We start from the raw sequence: 22533 nt of genomic DNA, 5'->3' as shown, positions 1-22533 counted from the left end.
AGATGATTTTTCTCTTTGGACAATGCTCCATCCTCTGGTAATCACCAGAGACTCCTCGCAGGTATGTCCCCGAGTCTTTTTTCCGGTGATTTGGGGCTCTGCGATCCCGGGTAGCAACCCCAGACTCCTCCAGGGAAGATACCCAAGATGATTTTTCTCCTTGGACAATGCTCCATCCTGCAGGATGCACCCGAGACTCCTCCCAGTTCTGTTTCTGAATGTTTTCTTCCTGGGGTTTAGGGTCCTGTGATCCCGGGTAGCAACCCCAGACTCCTCCAGGGAAGATACCTGAGATGATTTTTCTCCTTGGACTATTGTCCATCCTGCAGGATGCACCCGAGAGTCCTCCCAGCTCTGTTTCTGAATGTTTTCTTCCTGGGGTTTAGGGCCCTGTGATCCCAGGTAGCAACCCCAGACTCCTCCAGGGAAGATACCCAAGATGATTTTTCTCTCTTGACAGTGGTCCATCCTGCAGGATCTACCCAGAACTCCTCCCAGGCGTCTCCCGCAGAGTTTTCTCCAATGCTTTAGGGCCCTGTGATCCCGGGTAGCAACCCCAGACTCCTCCAGGGAAGATACCCGAGATGATTTTTGTCCTTGGACAATTCTCCATCCTCTGGGATTCACGGGAGACTCCTCGCAGGTATGTCCCCGAGTCTTTTCCGGTGATTTGGGGACCTGTCATCCCGGGTAGCAATTCCCGACTCCTCCAGGGAAGATACCCAAGATGATTTGTATCCTTGGACAATGCTCCATCCTCTGGGATGCATCCGAGCCTCCTTGCAGTTGTGTCCCCGAGTCTTTTTTTCGGTGATTTAGGACGCTGTGATCCCGTGTAGAAGCCCCAGACTCCTCCAGGGAAGATACCCCAGATGATTTTTCTCTCTTGACAGTAGTCCATCCTGCGGGATCTACCCAGAACTCCTCCCAGCCGTCTCCAGCAGAGTTTTCTGCAATGCTTTAGGGCCCTGTGATCCCGGGTAGCAACCCCAGACTCCTCCAGGGAAGATACCCAAGATGATTTTTATCTTTGGGCAATGCTCCATCGTCTGGGATGCATCTGAGATTCCTCTCAGAGGTCTCCTGCAGACATTCTTCCTGTGGTTTGGGGCCCTGTAATCCTGGGTAGCAAACCCAGACTCCTCCAGGGAAGATACCCGAGATGATTTTTATCCTTGGGCAATGCTCCATCCTCTGGGATGCATCTGAGACTCCTTTCAGTTATGGCCCTGAGTCTTTATTGCGGTGGTCTGGGGCCCTGTGATCCCGGGTAGCAATCCCAGACTCCTCCAGGGAAGATACCCAAGATGATTTTTCTCCATGGACAATTCTCCATCCTCTGGGATTCACATGAGCCTCCTTGCAGTTGTGTCCCCGAGTCTTTTTTTCGGTGATTTAGCAGCCTGTGATCCCGGGTAGAAGCCCCAGACTCCTCCAGGGAAGATACCCAAGATGATTTTTCTCTCTTGACAGTGGTCTATCCTGCAGGAGCTACCCAGAACTCCTTCCAGGCGTCTCCCGCAGCGTTTTCTGCAATGCTTTAGGGCCCTGTGATCCCAGGTAGCAACCCCAGACTCCTCCAGGGAAGATACCCAAGATGATTTGTATCCTTGGACAATGCTCCATCCTCTGGGATTCACATGAGCCTCCTTGCAGTTGTGTCCCCGAGTCTTTTTTTCGGTGATTTAGGACCCTGTGATCCCGGGTAGAAGCCCCAGACTCCTCCAGGGAAGATACCCAAGATGATTTTTATCCTTGGGCAATGCTCCATCGTCTGGGATGCATCTGAGATTCCTCCTAGAGGTCTCCCGCAGACATTTTTCCTGTGGTTTGGGGCCCTGTGATCCCGGGTAGCAACCCCAGACTCCTCCAGGGAAGATACCCAAGATGATTTTTCTCCTTGGACAATGCTCCATCCTCTGGGATTCACGTGAGCCTCCTTGCAGTTGTGTCCCCGAGTCTTTTTCTCGGTGATTTAGGACCCTGTGATCCCGGGTAGCAACCCCAGACTCCTCCAGCGAAGATACCCAGGATGCTTTTTCTGTCTTGATAGTGGTCCATCCTGCGGGATCTACCCAGAACTCCTCCCAGGCGTCTCCCGCAGAGTTTTCTGCAATGCTTTAGGGCCCTGTGATCCCGGGTAGCAACCCCAGACTCCTCCAGGGAAGATACCTGAGATGATTTTTCTCCTTGGACTATTGTCCATCCTGCAGGATGCACCCAAGAGTCCTCCCAGCTCTGTTTCTGAATGTTTTCTTCCTGGGGTTTAGGGCCCTGTGATCCCAGGTAGCAACCCCAGACTCCTCCAGGAAAGATACCCAAGATGCTTTTTCTCTCTTGACAGTGGTCCATCCTCTGGGATGCATCGGAGACTCCTTGCAGGTATGTCCCTGAGTCTTTATTCTGGTGGTTTGCGGTCCTCTGATCCCGGGTAGCAACCCCAGACTCCTCCAGGGAAGATACCCAAGATGATTTTTCTCCTTGGACAATGCTCTATCCTCTGGGATTCACATGAGCCTCCATACAGTTGTGTCCCCGAGTTTTTTTTTCGGTGATTTAGGACCCTGTGATCCCGGGTAGCAACCCCAGACTCCTCCAGGGAAGATACCCAAGATGATTTTTATCCTTGGACAATGCTCCATCGTCTGGGATGCACCTTAGATTCCTCCCAGCCGTCTACCGCAGACATGTTTCCGGTAGTTTGGGTAACTTCAATCCCGGGTAGCAACCCCTGACTCCTCCAGGGAAGATACCCAAGATGATTTTTCTCCTTGGACTATTGTCCATCCTCTGGGATGCATCCGAGACTCCTTGCAGTTATGTCCCTGAGTCTTTATTCTGGTGGTTTGCGGTCCTCTGATCCCGGGTAGCAACCCCAGACTCCTCCAGGGAAGATACCCAAGATGATTTTTCTCCTTGGACAATGCTCTATCCTCTGGGATTCACATGAGCCTCCATACAGTTGTGTCCCCGAGTTTTTTTTTCGGTGATTTAGGACCCTGTGATCCCGGGTAGCAACCCCAGACTCCTCCAGGGAAGATACCCAAGATGATTTTTATCCTTGGACAATGCTCCATCGTCTGGGATGCACCTTAGATTCCTCCCAGCCGTCTACCGCAGACATGTTTCCGGTAGTTTGGGTAACTTCAATCCCGGGTAGCAACCCCTGACTCCTCCAGGGAAGATACCCAAGATGATTTTTCTCCTTGGACTATTGTCCATCCTCTGGGATGCATCCGAGACTCCTTGCAGTTATGTCCCTGAGTCTTTATTCCGGTGGTCTGGGGCCCTGTGATCCCAGGTAGCAACCCCAGACTCCTCCAGGGAAGATACCCAAGATGCTTTTTCTCTCTTGACAGTGGTCCATCCTCTGGGATGCATCGGAGACTCCTTGCAGGTATGTCCCTGAGTCTTTATTCTGGTGGTTTGCAGTCCTCTGATCCCGGGTAGCAACCCCAGACTCCTCCAGGGTAGATACCCAAGAAGATTTTTATCCTTGGACAATGCTCCATCCTCTGGGATTCACCCGAGACTCCTCGCAGGTATGTCCCCGAGTCTTTTTTCCGGTGGTTTGGGGTCCTGTCATCCCGGGTAGCAACCCCAGACTCCTTCAGGGAAGATACCCGAGATGATTTTTATCCTTGGACAATGCTCCATCCTCTGCGATGCATCGGAGAGTCCTTGCAAGTATGTCCCTGAGGCTTTATTCCGGTGGTTTGGGGTCCTTTGATCCCGAGTAGCAACCCCAGAGTCCTCCAGGGTAGATACCCAAGATGATTTTTCTCCTTGGACAATGCTCCATCCTCTGGGATTCACCTGAGACTCCTCGCAGGTATGTCCCCGAGTCTTTTTTCCGGTGGTTTGGGGTCCTCTGATCCCGAGTAGCAACCCCAGACTCCTCCAGCGAAGATACCCAAGATGATTTTTATCCTTGGGCAATGCTCCATCGTCTGGGATGCATCTGAGATTCCTCCCAGAGGTCTCCCGCAGACATTTTTCCTGTGGTTTGGGGCCCTGTAATCCCGGGTAGCAACCCCAGACTCCTCCAGGGAAGATACCCGAGATGATTTTTATCCTTGGGCAATGCTCCATCCTCTCGGATGCATCTGAGACTCCTTTCAGTTATGGCCCTGAGTCTTTATTGCGGTGGTTTGGGGCCCTGTGATCCCGGGTAGCAACCCCAGACTCCTCCAGGGAAGATACCCAAGATGATTTTTCTCCTTGGACAATGCTCCATCCTCTGGGATTCACATGAGCCTCCTTGCAGTTGTGTCCCCGAGTCTTTTTTTCGGTGATTTAGGACCCTGTGATCCCGGGAAGAAGCCCCAGACTCCTCCAGGGAAGATACCCGAGATGATTTGTATCCTTGGACAATGCTCCATCCTCTGTGATTCACCCGAGAGTCCTTGCAGGTATGTCCCCGAGTCTTTTTTCCGGTGGTTTGGGGTCCTGTCATCCCGGGTAGCAACCCCAGACTCTTCCAGGGAAGATACCCAAGATGATTTTTATCCTTGGACAATGCTCCATCCTCTGCTATGCATCGGAGACTCCTTGCAGGTATGTCCCTGATGCTTTATTTCGGTGGTTTGGGGTCCTCTGATCCCGAGTAGCAACCCCAGACTCCTCCAGGGAAGATACCCAAGATGATTTTTCTCCTTGGGCAATGCTCCATCGTCTGGGATGCATCTGAGATTCCTCCCAGAGGTCTCCCGCAGACATTTTTCCTGTGGTTTGGGGCCCTGTAATCCTGGGTAGCAACCCCAGACTCCTCCAGGGAAGATACCCGAGATGATTTGTATCCTTGGACAATGCTCCATCCTCTGAGATGCATGCGAGACTCCTTGCAGTTATGTCACTGAGTCTTCATTCCGGTGGTCTGGGGCCCTGTGATCCCGGGTAGCAACCCCAGACTCCTCCAGGGAAAATACCCAGGATGCTTTTTCTCTCTTGACAATGATCCATCCTGCGGGATCTACCCAGAACTCCTCCCAGGCGTCTCCCGCAGAGTTTTCTGCAATGCTTTAGGGCCCTGTGATCCCGGGTAGGTACCCCAGACTCCTCCAGGGAAGATACCCGAGATGATTTTTCTCCTTGGACTATTGTCCATCCTGCAGGATGCACCCGAGACTCCTCCCAGCTCTGTTTCTGAATGTTTTCTTCCTGTGGTTTAGGGTCCTGTGATCCCAGGTAGCAACCCCAGACTCCTCCAGGGAAGATACCCAAGATGCTTTTTCTCTCTTGACAGTGGTCCATCGTCTGGGATGCATCGGAGACTCCTTGCAGTTATGTCCCTGAGTCTTTATTCTGGTGGTTTGCGGTCCTCTGATCCCGGGTAGCAACCCCAGACTCCTCCAGGGAAGATACCCAAGATGATTTTTCTCCTTGGACTATTGTCCATCCTCTGGGATGCATCCGAGACTCCTTGCAGTTATGTCCCTGAGACTTTATTCCGGTGGTCCGGGGCCCTGTGATCCCGGGTAGCAACCCCAGACTCCTCCAGGGAAGATACCCAAGATGATTTTTCTCCTTGGACAATGCTCCATCCTCTGGGATTCACCCGAGACTCCTCGCAGGTATGTCCCTGAGACTTTATTCCGGGTGTTTGTGGTCCTCTGATCCCGGGTAGCAACCCCAGACTCCTCCAGGGAAGATACCCAAGATGATTTTTATCCTTGGACAATGCTCCATCCTCTGCGATGCATCGGAGACTCCTTGCAGGTATGTCCCTGAGGCTTTATTCCGGTGGTTTGGGGTCCTCTGATCCCGAGTAGAAACCCCAGACTCCTCCAGGGAAGATACCCAAGATGATTTTTCTCCTTGGGCAATGCTCCATCGTCTGGGATGCATCTGATATTCCTCCCAAAGGTCTCCCGCAGACATTTTTCCTGTGGTTTGGGGCCCCGTAATTCCGGGTAGCAAACCCAGACTCCTCCAGGGAAGATACCCGAGATGATTTTAATCCTTGGGCAATGCTCCATCCTCTGGGATGCATCTGAGACTCCTTTCAGTTATGGCCCTGAGTCTTTTTTCCGGTGGTCTGGGACCCTGTGATCCCGGTTAGCAATCCCAGACTCCTCCAGGGAAGATACCCAAGATGATTTTTCTCCATGGACAATGCTCCATCCTCTGGGATTCACATGAACCTCCTTGCAGTTGTGTCCCCGAGTATTTTTTTCGGTGATTTAGGACCCTGTGATCCTGGGTAAAAGCCCCAGACTCCTCCAGGGAAGATACCCAAGATGATTTTTCTCTCTTGACAGTGGTCCATCCTGCGGGATCTACCCAGAACTCCTCCCAGGCGTCTACCGCAGAGTTTTCTGCAATGCTTTAGGGCACTGTGATCCTAGGTAGTAACCCCAGACTCCTCCCCGGAAGATACCCAAGATGATTTTTCTCCTTGGACAATGCTCCATCCTCTGGGATTCACGGGAGCCTCCTTGCAGTTGTGCCCCCGAGTCTTTTTTTCGGTGATTTAGGACCCTGTGATCCCGGGGAGCAACCCCAGACTCCTCCAGGGAAGATACCCAAGATGCTTTTTCTCTCTTGACAGTGGTCCATCCTGCGGGATCTACCCAGAACTCCTCCCAGGCGTCTTCCGCAGAGTTTTCTGCAATGCTTTAGGGTCCTGTGATCCCAGGTAGCAACCCCAGACTCCTCCAGGGAAGATACCCGAGGTGGTTTTTATCCTTGGACAATGCTCCATCCTCTGGGATGCATCCGAGACTCCTTGCAGTTATGTCCCGGAGTCTTTATTCCGGTGGTCTGGGGCCCTGTGATCCCGGGTAGCAACCCCAGACTCCTCCAGGGAAGATACCCAAGATGATTTTTATCCTTGGGCAATGCTCCATCCTCTGGGATGCATCGGAGACTCCTTGCAGGTATGTCCCTGAGTCTTTTTTCCGGTGGTCTGGGGTCCTCTGATCCCGGGTAGAAGCCCCAGACTCCTCCAGGGAAGATATCCAAGATGCTTTTTGTCTCTTGACAGTGGTCCATCCTGCGGGATCTACCCAGACCTCCTCCCAGGCGTCTCCCGCAGAGTTTTCTGCAATGCTTTAGGGCCCTGTGATCCCGGGTAGCAACCCCAGACTCCTCCAGGGAAGATACCCAATATGATTTTTCTCCTTGGACACTGCTCCATCGTCTGGGATGCACGTTAGGTTCCTCCCAGCCGTCTCCCGCAGACATGTTTCCTGTGGTTTGGGGCCCTGTAATCCCGGATAGCAACACCAGACTCCTCCAGTGAAGATACCCAAGATGATTTTTCTCCTTGGACTATTGTCCATCCTCTGGGATGCATCCGAGACTCCTTGCAGTTATGTCCCTGAGACTTTATTCCGGTGGTCTGGGGCCCTGTGATCCCGGGTAGCAACCCCAGACTCCTCCAGGGAAGATACCCAAGATGATTTTTCTCCTTGGACAATGCTCCATCCTCTGGGATTCACCCGAGACTCCTCGCAGGTATGTCCCCGAGTCTTTTTTCCGGTGATTTAGGGTCCTCTCATCCCGGGTAGCAACCCCAGACTCCTCCAGGGAAGATACCCAAGATGATTTTTATCCTTGGACAATGCTCCATCCTCTGTGATGCATCGGAGACTCCTTGCAGGTATGTCCCTGAGGCTTTATTCCCGTGGTTTGGGGTCCTCTGATCCCGAGTAGCAACCCCAGACTCCTCCAGCGAAGATACCCGAGATGATTTTTATCCTTGGGCAATGCTCCATTCTCTGGGATGCATCTGGGACTCCTTTCAGTTATGGCCCTGAGTCTTTATTGCGGTGGTCTGGGGCCCTGTGATCCCGGGTAGCAATCCCAGACTCCTACAGGGAAAATACCCAAGATGATTTTTCTCCATGGACAATGCTCCATCCTCTGGGATTCACGTGAGCCTCCTTGCAGTTGTGTCCCCGAGTCTTTTTTTCGGTGATTTAGGAGCCTGTGATCCCGGGTAGAAACCCCAGACTCCTCCAGAAAAGATAGCCGAGATGATTTTTCTCTCTTGATAGTGGTCCATCCTGCGGGATCTACCCAGAACTCCTCCCAGGCTTCTTCCGCAGAGTTTTCTGCAATGCTTTAGGGCCCTGTGATCCCGGGTAGCAACCCCAGACTCCTCCAGGGAAGATACCTGAGATGATTTTTATCCTTGGACTATTGTCCATCCTGCAGGATGCACCCGAGACTCCTCCCAGCTCTGTTTCTGAATGTTTTCTTCCTGGGGTTTAGGGTCCTGTGATCCCAGGTAGCAACCCCAGACTCCTCCAGGGAAGATACCCGAGATGATTTTTATCCTTGAGCAATGCTCCATCTTCTGGGATGCATCCGAGACTCCTTGCAGTTATGTCCCTGAGTCTATATTCCGGTGGTCTGGGTCCCTGTGATCCCGGGTAGCAACCCCAGACGCCTCCAGGGAAGATACCCAGGATGATTTTTCTCTCTTGACAGTGGTCCATCCTGCGGGATCTACCCAGAACTCCTCCCAGGCATCTCCCGCAGAGTTTTCTCCAATGCTTTAGGGCCCTGTAATCCCGGGTAGCAACCCCAGACTCTTCCAGGGTAGATACCCAAGATGATTTTTCTCCTTGGACAATGCTCCATCCTCTGGGATTCACCCGAGACTCCTCGCAGGTATGTCCCCGAGTCTTTTTTCCGGTGATTTGGGGTCCTGTCATCCCGGGTAGCAACCCCAGACTCCTCCAGGGAAGATACCTGAGATGATTTTTCTCCTTGGACTATTGTCCATCCTGCAGGATGCACCCGAGACTCCTCCCAGCTCTGTTTCTGAGTGTTTTCTTCCTGGGGTTTAGGGCCCTGTGATCCTGGGAAGCAACCCCAGACTCCTCCAGGGAAGATACCCGAGATGATTTTTCTCCTTGGGCAATGCTCCATCCTCTGGGATGCATCCAAGATTCCTCCCAGGCGTCTTGCGCAGACAGTATTCATGTGGTTTGGGGCCATGTGATCCCGGGTAGCAACCCCAGACTCCTCCAGGGAAGATACCCAAGATGATTTTTCTCCTTGGACAATGCTCCATCCTCTGGTAATCACCAGAGACTCCTCGCAGGTATGTCCCCGAGTCTTTTTTCCGGTGATTTGGGGTCCTGTCATCCCGGGTAGCAACCCCAGACTCCTCCAGGGAAGATACCCAAGATGATTTTTCTCCTTGGACAATTCACCATCCTATGGGATTCACATGAGCCTCCTTGCAGTTGTGTCCCCGAGTCTTTTTTTCGGTGATTTAGGACACTGTGATCCCGGGTAGAAGCCCCAGAATCCTCCAGGGAAGATACCCAAGATGATTTTTCTCTCTTGACAGTGGTCCATCCTGCGGGATCTACCCAGAACTCCTCCCAGGCGTCTCCCGCAGAGTTTTCTGCAATGCTTTAAGGCCCTGTGATCCCAGGTAGCAACCCCAGACTCCTCCAGGGAAGATACCCAAGATGATTTGTATCCTTGAGCAATGCTCCATCCTCTGGGATGCATCTGAGATTCCTCCCAGGAATCTCCCGCAGACATTTTGGGTTCATGTTATGTCAGGGCAGGTTTAGATTGGATATTAGGAAGCATTTTTTCACTGAAAGGGTTATTAAACATTGGAATAAGCTGCCCAGAGAGGTGGTGGATTCAGCATCCATGGAGGTGTTTAAGAAAAGGGTAGATGAGGTGCTTAGGGACATGGTTTAGGAGTGGTGGTGTTTTTATCAGGGTAGGTTAATGGTTGGACATCATGATCTTAAAGGTCCCTTCCAACCTCACTGATTCTATGATTCTATGATTCTATGATTTTTCCTGTGGTCTGGGGCCCTGTAATCCCGGGTAGCAACCCCAGACTCCTCCAGGGAAGATACCCAAGATGATTTTTCTCCTTGGACAATGCTCCATCCTCTGGGATTCACCTGAGGCTCCTCGCAGTTATGTCCCCGAGTCTTTCTTCCGGTGGTTTGAGGTTCTGTGATCCCGGGTAGCAACCCCAGACTCGTCCAGGGAAGATACCCGAGATGATTTTTCTCCTTGGACTATTGTCCATCCTGCAGGATGCACCCGAGACTCCTCCCAGCTCTGTTTCTGAGTGTTTTCTTCCTGGGGTTTAGGGCCCTGTGATCCCAGGTAGCAACCCCAGACTCCTCCAGGGAAGATACCCGAGATGATTTTTATCCTTGAGCAATGCTCCATCCTCTGGGATGCATCCGAGACTCCTTGCAGTTATGTCCCTGAGTTTTATTCCGGTGGTTTGGGGCCCTGTGATCCTGGGAAGCAACCCCAGACTCCTCCAGCGAAGATACCCGAGATGATTTTTCTCCTTGGGCAATGCTCCATCCTCTGGGATGCATCCAAGATTCCTCCCAGGCGTCTTGCGCAGACAGTATTCCTGTGGTTTGGGGCCCTGTGATCCCGGGTAGCAACCCCAGACTCCTCCAGGGAAGATACCCAAGATGATTTTTCTCTTTGGACAATGCTCCATCCTCTGGTAATCACCAGAGACTCCTCGCAGGTATGTCCCCGAGTCTTTTTTCCGGTGATTTGGGGCTCTGCGATCCCGGGTAGCAACCCCAGACTCCTCCAGGGAAGATACCCAAGATGATTTTTCTCCTTGGACAATGCTCCATCCTGCAGGATGCACCCGAGACTCCTCCCAGTTCTGTTTCTGAATGTTTTCTTCCTGGGGTTTAGGGTCCTGTGATCCCGGGTAGCAACCCCAGACTCCTCCAGGGAAGATACCTGAGATGATTTTTCTCCTTGGACTATTGTCCATCCTGCAGGATGCACCCGAGAGTCCTCCCAGCTCTGTTTCTGAATGTTTTCTTCCTGGGGTTTAGGGCCCTGTGATCCCAGGTAGCAACCCCAGACTCCTCCAGGGAAGATACCCAAGATGATTTTTCTCTCTTGACAGTGGTCCATCCTGCAGGATCTACCCAGAACTCCTCCCAGGCGTCTCCCGCAGAGTTTTCTCCAATGCTTTAGGGCCCTGTGATCCCGGGTAGCAACCCCAGACTCCTCCAGGGAAGATACCCGAGATGATTTTTGTCCTTGGACAATTCTCCATCCTCTGGGATTCACGGGAGACTCCTCGCAGGTATGTCCCCGAGTCTTTTCCGGTGATTTGGGGACCTGTCATCCCGGGTAGCAATTCCCGACTCCTCCAGGGAAGATACCCAAGATGATTTGTATCCTTGGACAATGCTCCATCCTCTGGGATGCATCCGAGCCTCCTTGCAGTTGTGTCCCCGAGTCTTTTTTTCGGTGATTTAGGACGCTGTGATCCCGTGTAGAAGCCCCAGACTCCTCCAGGGAAGATACCCCAGATGATTTTTCTCTCTTGACAGTAGTCCATCCTGCGGGATCTACCCAGAACTCCTCCCAGCCGTCTCCAGCAGAGTTTTCTGCAATGCTTTAGGGCCCTGTGATCCCGGGTAGCAACCCCAGACTCCTCCAGGGAAGATACCCAAGATGATTTTTATCTTTGGGCAATGCTCCATCGTCTGGGATGCATCTGAGATTCCTCTCAGAGGTCTCCTGCAGACATTCTTCCTGTGGTTTGGGGCCCTGTAATCCTGGGTAGCAAACCCAGACTCCTCCAGGGAAGATACCCGAGATGATTTTTATCCTTGGGCAATGCTCCATCCTCTGGGATGCATCTGAGACTCCTTTCAGTTATGGCCCTGAGTCTTTATTGCGGTGGTCTGGGGCCCTGTGATCCCGGGTAGCAATCCCAGACTCCTCCAGGGAAGATACCCAAGATGATTTTTCTCCATGGACAATTCTCCATCCTCTGGGATTCACATGAGCCTCCTTGCAGTTGTGTCCCCGAGTCTTTTTTTCGGTGATTTAGCAGCCTGTGATCCCGGGTAGAAGCCCCAGACTCCTCCAGGGAAGATACCCAAGATGATTTTTCTCTCTTGACAGTGGTCTATCCTGCAGGAGCTACCCAGAACTCCTTCCAGGCGTCTCCCGCAGCGTTTTCTGCAATGCTTTAGGGCCCTGTGATCCCAGGTAGCAACCCCAGACTCCTCCAGGGAAGATACCCAAGATGATTTGTATCCTTGGACAATGCTCCATCCTCTGGGATTCACATGAGCCTCCTTGCAGTTGTGTCCCCGAGTCTTTTTTTCGGTGATTTAGGACCCTGTGATCCCGGGTAGAAGCCCCAGACTCCTCCAGGGAAGATACCCAAGATGATTTTTATCCTTGGGCAATGCTCCATCGTCTGGGATGCATCTGAGATTCCTCCTAGAGGTCTCCCGCAGACATTTTTCCTGTGGTTTGGGGCCCTGTGATCCCGGGTAGCAACCCCAGACTCCTCCAGGGAAGATACCCAAGATGATTTTTCTCCTTGGACAATGCTCCATCCTCTGGGATTCACGTGAGCCTCCTTGCAGTTGTGTCCCCGAGTCTTTTTCTCGGTGATTTAGGACCCTGTGATCCCGGGTAGCAACCCCAGACTCCTCCAGCGAAGATACCCAGGATGCTTTTTCTGTCTTGATAGTGGTCCATCCTGCGGGATCTACCCAGAACTCCTCCCAGGCGTCTCCCGCAGAGTTTTCTGCAATGCTTTAGGGCCCTGTGATCCCGGGTAGCAACCCCAGACTCCTCCAGGGAAGATACCTGAGATGATTTTTCTCCTTGGACTATTGTCCATCCTGCAGGATGCACCCAAGAGTCCTCCCAGCTCTGTTTCTGAATGTTTTCTTCCTGGGGTTTAGGGCCCTGTGATCCCAGGTAGCAACCCCAGACTCCTCCAGGAAAGATACCCAAGATGCTTTTTCTCTCTTGACAGTGGTCCATCCTCTGGGATGCATCGGAGACTCCTTGCAGGTATGTCCCTGAGTCTTTATTCTGGTGGTTTGCGGTCCTCTGATCCCGGGTAGCAACCCCAGACTCCTCCAGGGAAGATACCCAAGATGATTTTTCTCCTTGGACAATGCTCTATCCTCTGGGATTCACATGAGCCTCCATACAGTTGTGTCCCCGAGTTTTTTTTTCGGTGATTTAGGACCCTGTGATCCCGGGTAGCAACCCCAGACTCCTCCAGGGAAGATACCCAAGATGATTTTTATCCTTGGACAATGCTCCATCGTCTGGGATGCACCTTAGATTCCTCCCAGCCGTCTACCGCAGACATGTTTCCGGTAGTTTGGGTAACTTCAATCCCGGGTAGCAACCCCTGACTCCTCCAGGGAAGATACCCAAGATGATTTTTCTCCTTGGACTATTGTCCATCCTCTGGGATGCATCCGAGACTCCTTGCAGTTATGTCCCTGAGTCTTTATTCTGGTGGTTTGCGGTCCTCTGATCCCGGGTAGCAACCCCAGACTCCTCCAGGGAAGATACCCAAGATGATTTTTCTCCTTGGACAATGCTCTATCCTCTGGGATTCACATGAGCCTCCATACAGTTGTGTCCCCGAGTTTTTTTTTCGGTGATTTAGGACCCTGTGATCCCGGGTAGCAACCCCAGACTCCTCCAGGGAAGATACCCAAGATGATTTTTATCCTTGGACAATGCTCCATCGTCTGGGATGCACCTTAGATTCCTCCCAGCCGTCTACCGCAGACATGTTTCCGGTAGTTTGGGTAACTTCAATCCCGGGTAGCAACCCCTGACTCCTCCAGGGAAGATACCCAAGATGATTTTTCTCCTTGGACTATTGTCCATCCTCTGGGATGCATCCGAGACTCCTTGCAGTTATGTCCCTGAGTCTTTATTCCGGTGGTCTGGGGCCCTGTGATCCCGGGTAGCAACCCCAGACTCCTCCAGGGATGATACCCAAGATGATTTTTCTCTCTTGACAGTGGTCCATCCTGCAGGATCTACCCAGAACTCCTCCCAGGCGTCTCCCGCAGAGTTTTCTCCAATGCTTTAGGGCCCTGTGATCCCGGGTAGCAACCGCAGACTCCTCCAGGGAAGATACCCGAGATGATTTTTTTCCTTGGACTATTGTCCATCCTGCAGGATACACCCGAGACTCCTCCCAGCTCTGTTTCTGAGTGTTTTCTTCCTGGGGTTTAGGGTCCTGTGATCCCAGGTAGCAACCCCAGACTCCTCCAGGGAAGATACCCAAGATGATTTGTATCCTTGGACAATGCTCCATCCTCTGGGATTCACATGAGCCTCCTTGCAGTTGTGTCCCCGAGTCTTTTTTTCGGTGATTTAGGACCCTGTGATCCCGGGTAGAAGCCCCAGACTCCTCCAGGGAAGATACCCAAGATGATTTTTATCCTTGGGCAATGCTCCATCGTCTGGGATGCATCTGAGATTCCTCCTAGAGGTCTCCCGCAGACATTTTTCCTGTGGTTTGGGGCCCTGTAATCCCGGGTAGCAAACCCAGACTCCTCCAGGGAAGATATCTGAGATGATTTTTATCCTTGGGCAATGCTCCATCCTCTGGGATGCATCTGAGACGCCTTTCAGTTATGGCCCTGAGTCTTTATTGCGGTGGTCTGGGGCCCTGTGATCCCGGGTAGCAACCCCAGACTCCTCCAGGGAAGATACCCAAGATGATTTTTCTCCATGGACAATGCTCCATCCTCTGGGATTCACATGAGCGTCCTTGCAGTTGTGTCCCCGAGTGTTTTTTTCGGTGATTTAGGACCCTGTGATCCCGGGTAGAAGCCCCAGACTCCTCCAGGAAAGATACCCAAGATGATTTTTCTCTCCTGACAGTGGTCCATCCTGCGGGATCTACCCAGAACTCCTCCCAGGCGTCTCCCGCAGAGTTTTCTGCAATGCTTTAGGGCCCTGTGATCCCAGGTAGCAACCCCAGACTCCTCCCCGGAAGATACCCAACATGATTTTTCTCCTTGGACAATGCTCCATCCTCTGGGATTCACATGAGCCTCCTTGCAGTTGTGTCCCAGAGTCTTTTTCTCGGTGATTTAGGACCCTGTGATCCCGGGTAGCAATCCCAGACTCGTCCAGGGAAGATACCCAAGATGATTTGTATGCTTGGACAATGCTCCATCCTCTGGGATGCATCCGAGCCTCCTTGCAGTTGTGTCCCCGAGTCTTTTTTTCGGTGATTTAGGACCCTGTGATCCCGGGAAGAAGCCCCAGACTCCTCCAGGGAAGATACCCAAGATGCTTTTTCTCTCTTGACAGTGGTCCATCCTGCGGGATCTACCCAGAACTCCTCCCAGGCGTCTCCCGCAGAGTTTTCTGCAATGCTTTAGGGCCCTGTGATCCCAGGTAGCAACCCCAGACTCCTCCCCGGAAGATACCCAAGATGCTTTTTCTCTCTTGACAGTGGTCCATCCTCTGGGATGCATCGGAGACTCCTTGCAGGTATGTCCCCGAGTCTTTTTTCCGGTGATTTGGGGTCCTCTCATCCCGGGGAGCAACCCCAGACTCGTCCAGGGAAGATACCCAAGATGATTTGTATCCTTGGACAATGCTCCATCCTCTGGGTTTCACATGAGCCTCCTTACAGTTGTGTCCCCGAGTCTTTTTTTCGGTGATTTAGGACCCTGTGATCCCGGGTAGAAGCCCCAGACTCCTCCAGGGAAGATACCCAAGATGATTTTTCTCCTTGGGCAATGCTCCTTCGTCTGGGATGCATCTGAGATTCCTCTCAGAGGTCTCCCGCAGACATTTTTCCTGTGGTTTGGGGCCCTGTAATCCCGGGTAGCAAACCCAGACTCCTCCAGGGAAGATACCTGAGATGATTTTTATCCTTGGGCAATGCTCCATCCTCTGGGATGCATCTGAGACTCCTTTCAGTTATGGCCCTGAGTCTTTATTGCGGTGGTCTGCGGCCCTGTGATCCCGGGTAGCAATCCCAGACTCCTCCAGGGAAGATACCCAAGATGATTTTTCTCCATGGACAATGCTCGATCCTCTGGGATTCACATGAGCGTCCTTGCAGTTGTGTCCCCGAGTCTTTTTTTCGGTGATTTAGGAGCCTGTGATCCCGGGTAGAAGCCCCAGACTCCTCCAGGGAAGATACCCAAGATGATTTTTCTCCTTGGACAATGCTCCATCCTCTGGGATTCACGTGAGCCTCCTTGCAGTTGTGTCCCCGAGTCTTTTTTTCGGAGATTTACTACCCTGTGATCCCGGGTTGAAACCCCAGACTCCTCCAGAGAAGATAGCCGAGATCATTTTTCTCTCTTGACAGTGGTCCATCCTGCGGGATCTACCCAGAACTCCTCCCAGGCGTCTCCCGCAGAGTTTTCTGCAATGCTTTAGGGCCCTGTAATCCCGGGTAGCAACCCCATACTCCTCCAGGGAAGATACCGGAGATGATTTTTCTCCTTGGACAATGCTCCATCCTCTGGGATTCACCCGAGACTCCTCGCAGGTATGTCCCCGAGTCTTTTATCCGGTGGTTTGTGGTCCTGTGATCCCGGGTAGGAACCCCAGACTCCTCCAGGGAAGATACCCGAGATGATTTTTCTCCTTGGACAATGCTCCATCCTGCAGGATGCACCCGAGACTCCTCCCAGCTCTGTTTCTGAATGTTTTCTTCCTGGAGTTTAGGGTCCTGTGATCCCAGGTAGCAACCCCAGACTCCTCCAGGGAAGATACCCAAGATGCTTTTTCTCTCTTGACAGTGGTCCATCCTCTGGGATGCATCGGATACTCCTTGCAGGTATGTCCCTGAGTCTTTATTCTGGTGGTTTGCGGTACTCTGATCCCGGGTAGCAACCCCAGACTCCTCCAGGGAAGATACCCAAGATGCTTTTTCTCTCTTGACAGTGGTCCATCCTGCGGGATCTACCCAGAATTCCTCCCAGGCGTCTCCCGCAGAGTTTTCTCCAATGCTTTAGGACCCTGTAATCCCGGGTAGCAACCCCAGACTCCTCCAGGGAAGATACCCACGATGATTTTTCTCCTTGGACTATTGTCCATCCTCTGGGATGCATCCGAGACTCCTTGCAGTTATGTCCCTGAGTCTTTATTCCGGTGGTCTGGGGCCGTGTGATCCCGGGTAGCAACCCCAGACTCCTCCAGGGAAGATACCCAAGATGATTTTTCTCTCTTGACAGTGGTCCATCCTCTGGGATGCATCGGAGACTCCTTGCAGGTATGTCCCTGAGTCTTTATTCTGGTGTTTTGCGGTCCTCTGATCCCGGTAGCAACCCCAGATTCCTCCAGGTAAGATACCCAAGATGATTTTTCTCCTTGGACAATGCTCTATCCTCTGGGATTCACCCGAGACTCCTCGCAGGTATGTCCCCGAGTCTTTTATCCGGTGGTTTGTGGTCCTGTGATTTCGGGTAGCAAACCCAGACTCCTCCAGGGAAGATACCCAAGATGATTTTTCTCCTTGGACAATGGTCCAACCTCTGGGATTCACATGATCCTCCTTGCAGTTGTGTCCCTGAGTCTTTTTTTTTTGTGATTTAGGACCCTGTGATCCCGGGTAGAAGCCCCAGAATCCTCCAGGGAAGATACCCAAGATGATTTTTATCCTTGGACAATGCTCCATCCTCTGGGATGCATCCGAGACTCCTTGCAGTTATGTCCCTGAGTCTTTTTTCCAGTGGTCTGGGGTCCTCTGATCCCGGGTAGAAGCCCCAGACTCCTCCAGGGAAGATACCCAAGATGCTTTTTCTCTCTTGACAGTGGTCCATCCTGCGGGATCTACCCAGACCTCCTCCCAGGCATCTCCCGCAGAGTTTTCTGCAATGCTTTAGGGCCCTGTGATCCAGGGTAGCAACCCCAGACTCCTCCAGGGAAGATACCCAATATGATTTTTCTCCTTGGACACTGCTCCATCGTCTGGGATGCACGTTAGGTTCCTCCCAGCCGTCTCCCGCAGACATGTTTCCTGTGGTTTGGGGCCCTGTAATCCCGGATAGCAACACCAGACTCCTCCAGTGAAGATACCCAAGATGATTTTTCTCCTTGGATTATTGTCCATCCTCTGGGATGCATCCGAGACTCCTTGCAGTTATGTCCCTGAGACTTTATTCCGGTGGTCTGGGGCCCTGTGATCCCGGGTAGCAACCCCAGACTCCTCCAGGGAAGATACCCAAGATGATTTTTCTCCTTGGACAATGCTCCATCCTCTGGGATTCACCTGAGACTCCTCGCAGGTATGTCCCCGAGTCTTTTATCCAGTGGTTTGTGGTCCTGTGATTTCGGGTAGCAACCCCAGACTCCTCCAGGGGAAGATACCCAAGTTGATTTTTATCCTTGGACAATGCTCCATCCTCTGCGATGCATCGGAGACTCCTTGCAGGTATGTCCCTGAGTCTTTATTCCGGTGGTTTGTGGTCCTCTGATCCCGGGTAGCAACCCCAGACTCCTCCAGGGAAGATACCCAAGATGATTTTTATCCTTGGACAATGCTCCATCCTCTGCGATGCATCGGAGACTCCTTGCAGGTATGTCCCTGAGGCTTTATTCCGGTGGTTTGGGGTCCTCTGATCCCGAGTAGAAACCCCAGACTCCTCCAGGGAAGATACCCAAGATGATTTTTCTCCTTGGGCAATGCTCCATCGTCTGGGATGCATCTGATATTCCTCCCAAAGGTCTCCCGCAGACATTTTTCCTGTGGTTTGGGGCCCCGTAATTCCGGGTAGCAACCCCAGACTCCTCCAGGGAAGATACCCGAGATGATTTTAATCCTTGGGCAATGCTCCATCCTCTGGGATGCATCTGAGACTCCTTTCAGTTATGGCCCTGAGTCTTTTTTCCGGTGGTCTGGGACCCTGTGATCCCGGTTAGCAATCCCAGACTCCTCCAGGGAAGATACCCAAGATGATTTTTCTCCATGGACAATGCTCGATCCTCTGGGATTCACATGAGCCTCCTTGCAGTTGTGTCCCCGAGTCTTTTTTTCGGTGATTTAGGACCCTGTGATCCTGGGTAAAAGCCCCAGACTCCTCCAGGGAAGATACCCAAGATGATTTTTCTCTCTTGACAGTGGTCCATCCTGCGGGATCTACCCAGAACTCCTCCCAGGCGTCTACCGCAGAGTTTTCTGCAATGCTTTAGGGCACTGTGATCCTAGGTAGTAACCCCAGACTCCTCCCCGGAAGATACCCAAGATGATTTTTCTCCTTGGACAATGCTCCATCCTCTGGGATTCACGGGAGCCTCCTTGCAGTTGTGTCCCCGAGTCTTTTTTTCGGTGATTTAGGACCCTGTGATCCCGGGGAGCAACCCCAGACTCCTCCAGGGAAGATACCCAAGATGCTTTTTCTCTCTTGACAGTGGTCCATCCTGCGGGATCTACCCAGAACTCCTCCCAGGCGTCTTCCGCAGAGTTTTCTGCAATGCTTTAGGGTCCTGTGATCCCAGGTAGCAACCCCAGACTCCTCCAGGGAAGATACCCGAGGTGGTTTTTATCCTTGGACAATGCTCCATCCTCTGGGATGCATCCGAGACTCCTTGCAGTTATGTCCCGGAGTCTTTATTCCGGTGGTCTGGGGCCCTGTGATCCCGGGTAGCAACCCCAGACTCCTCCAGGGAAGATACCCAAGATGATTTTTATCCTTGGGCAATGCTCCATCCTCTGGGATGCATCGGAGACTCCTTGCAGGTATGTCCCTGAGTCTTTTTTCCGGTGGTCTGGGGTCCTCTGATCCCGGGTAGAAGCCCCAGACTCCTCCAGGGAAGATATCCAAGATGCTTTTTGTCTCTTGACAGTGGTCCATCCTGCGGGATCTACCCAGACCTCCTCCCAGGCGTCTCCCGCAGAGTTTTCTGCAATGCTTTAGGGCCCTGTGATCCCGGGTAGCAACCCCAGACTCCTCCAGGGAAGATACCCAATATGATTTTTCTCCTTGGACACTGCTCCATCGTCTGGGATGCACGTTAGGTTCCTCCCAGCCGTCTCCCGCAGACATGTTTCCTGTGGTTTGGGGCCCTGTAATCCCGGATAGCAACACCAGACTCCTCCAGTGAAGATACCCAAGATGATTTTTCTCCTTGGACTATTGTCCATCCTCTGGGATGCATCCGAGACTCCTTGCAGTTATGTCCCTGAGACTTTATTCCGGTGGTCTGGGGCCCTGTGATCCCGGGTAGCAACCCCAGACTCCTCCAGGGAAGATACCCAAGATGATTTTTCTCCTTGGACAATGCTCCATCCTCTGGGATTCTCCTGAGACTCCTCGCAGGTATGTCCCCGAGTCTTTTATCCAGTGGTTTGTGGTCCTGTGATTTCGGGTAGCAACCCCAGACTCCTCCAGGGGAAGATACCCAAGTTGATTTTTATCCTTGGACAATGCTCCATCCTCTGCGATGCATCGGAGACTCCTTGCAGGTATGTCCCTGAGTCTTTATTCCGGTGGTTTGTGGTCCTCTGATCCCGGGTAGCAACCCCAGACTCCTCCAGGGAAGATACCCAAGATGCTTTTTATCCTTGGACAATGCTCCATCCTCTGCGATGCATCGGAGACTCCTTGCAGGTATGTCCCTGAGGCTTTATTCCGGTGGTTTGGGGTCCTCTGATCCCGAGTAGAAACCCCAGACTCCTCCAGCGAAGATACCCAAGATGATTTTTCTCCTTGGGCAATGCTCCATCGTCTGGGATGCATCTGATATTCCTCCCAAAGGTCTCCCGCAGACATTTTTCCTGTGGTTTGGGGCCCTGTAATCCTGGGTAGCAACCCCAGACTCCTCCAGGGAAGATACCCAAGATGATTTTTCTCCTCGGACTATTGTCCATCCTCTGGGATGCATCCAAGATTCCTCCCAGGCGTCTTCCGCAGAGTTTTCTGCAGTGCTTTAGGGCCCTGTGATCCCGGGTAGCAACCCCAGACTCCTCCAGGGAAGATACCCGAGATGATTTTTCTCCTTGGACTATTGTCCATCCTGCTGGATGCACTCGAGACTCCTCCCAGCTCTGTTTCTGAATGTTTTCTTCCTGGAGTTTAGGGTCCTGTGATCCCAGGTAGCAACCCCAGACTCCTCCAGGGAAGATACCTGAGATGGTTTTTATCCTTGGACAATGCTCCATCCTCTGGGATGCATCCGAGACTCCTTGCAGTTATGTCCCGGAGTCTTTATTCCGGTGGTCTGGGGCCCTGTGATCCCGGGTAGCAACCCCAGACTGCTCCAGGGAAGATACCCAAGATGCTTTTTCTCTCTTGACAGTGGTCCATCCTGCGGGATCTACCCAGAACTCCTCCCAGGCATCTCCCGCAGAGTTTTCTGCAATGCTTTAGGGCCCTGTGATCCCGGGTAGCAACCCCAGACTCCTCCAGGGAAGATACCCAATATGATTTTTCTCCTTGGACACTGCTCCATCGTCTGGGATGCACCTGAGACTCCTCGCAGCTATGTCCCCGAGTCTTTTATCCAGTGGTTTGTGGTCCTGTAATTTCGGGTAGCAACCCCAGACTCCTCCAGGGGAAGATACCCAAGCTGATTTTTATCCTTGGACAATGCTCCATCCTCTGCGATGCATCGGAGACTCCTTGCAGGTATGTCCCTGAGTCTTTATTCCGGTGGTTTGTGGTCCTCTGATCCCGAGTAGCAACCCCAGACTCCTCCAGGGAAGATACCCAAGATGATTTTTCTCCTTGGACAATGCTCCATCCTCTGGGATTCACATGAGCCTCCTTGCAGTTGTGTCCTTGAGTCTTTTTTTTGGTGATTTAGGACCCTGTGATCCCGGGTAGAAGCCCCAGACTCCTCCAGGGAAGATACCCAAGATGCTTTTTCTGTCTTGACAGTGGTCCATCCTGCGTGATCTACCCAGAACTCCTCCCAGGCGTCTCCCGCAGAGTTTTCTGCAATGCTTTAGGGCCCTGTGATCCCGGGTAGCAACCCCAGACTCCTCCAGGGAAGATACCCAAGATGATTTTTATCCTTGGACAATGCTCCATCCTCTGTGATGCATTGGAGACTCCTTGCAGGTATGTCCCTGAGGCTTTATTCCGGTGGTTTGGGGTCCTCTGATCCCGAGTAGCAACCCCAGACTCCTCCAGCGAAGATAGCCAAGATGATTTTTATCCTTGGGCAATGCTCCATCGTCTGGGATGCATCTGATATTCCTCCCAGAGGTCTCCCGCAGACATTTTTCCTGTGGTTTAGGGCCCTGTAATTCCGGGTAGCAAACCCAGACTCCTCCAGGGAAGATACCCAAGATGATTTTTCTCCATGGACAATGCTCCATCCTCTGGGATTCACGTGAGCCTCCTTGCAGTTGTGTCCCCGAGTCTTTTTTTCGGTGATTTAGGACCCTGTGATCCCGGGTAGAAACCCCAGACTCCTCCAGAAAAGATAGCCGAGATGATTTTTCTCTCTTGATAGTGGTCCATCCTGCGGGATCTACCCAGAACTCCTCCCAGGCTTCTTCCGCAGAGTTTTCTGCAATGCTTTAGGGCCCTGTGATCCCGGGTAGCAACCCCAGACTCCTCCAGGGAAGATTCCTGAGATGATTTTTATCCTTGGACTATTGTCCATCCTGCAGGATGCACCCGAGACTCCTCCCAGCTCTGTTTCTGAATGTTTTCTTCCTGGGGTTTAGGGTCCTGTGATCCCAGGTAGCAACCCCAGACTCCTCCAGGGAAGATACCCGAGATGATTTTTATCCTTGAGCAATGCTCCATCTTCTGGGATGCATCCGAGACTCCTTGCAGTTATGTC

Source organism: Vanellus vanellus, assembly GCF_965231255.1.
Source record: "Vanellus vanellus genome assembly, contig: HAP1_SCAFFOLD_62, whole genome shotgun sequence".
NCBI lineage: Eukaryota > Metazoa > Chordata > Aves > Charadriiformes > Charadriidae > Vanellus > Vanellus vanellus.
This window is presented reverse-complemented; position numbering follows the sequence as displayed.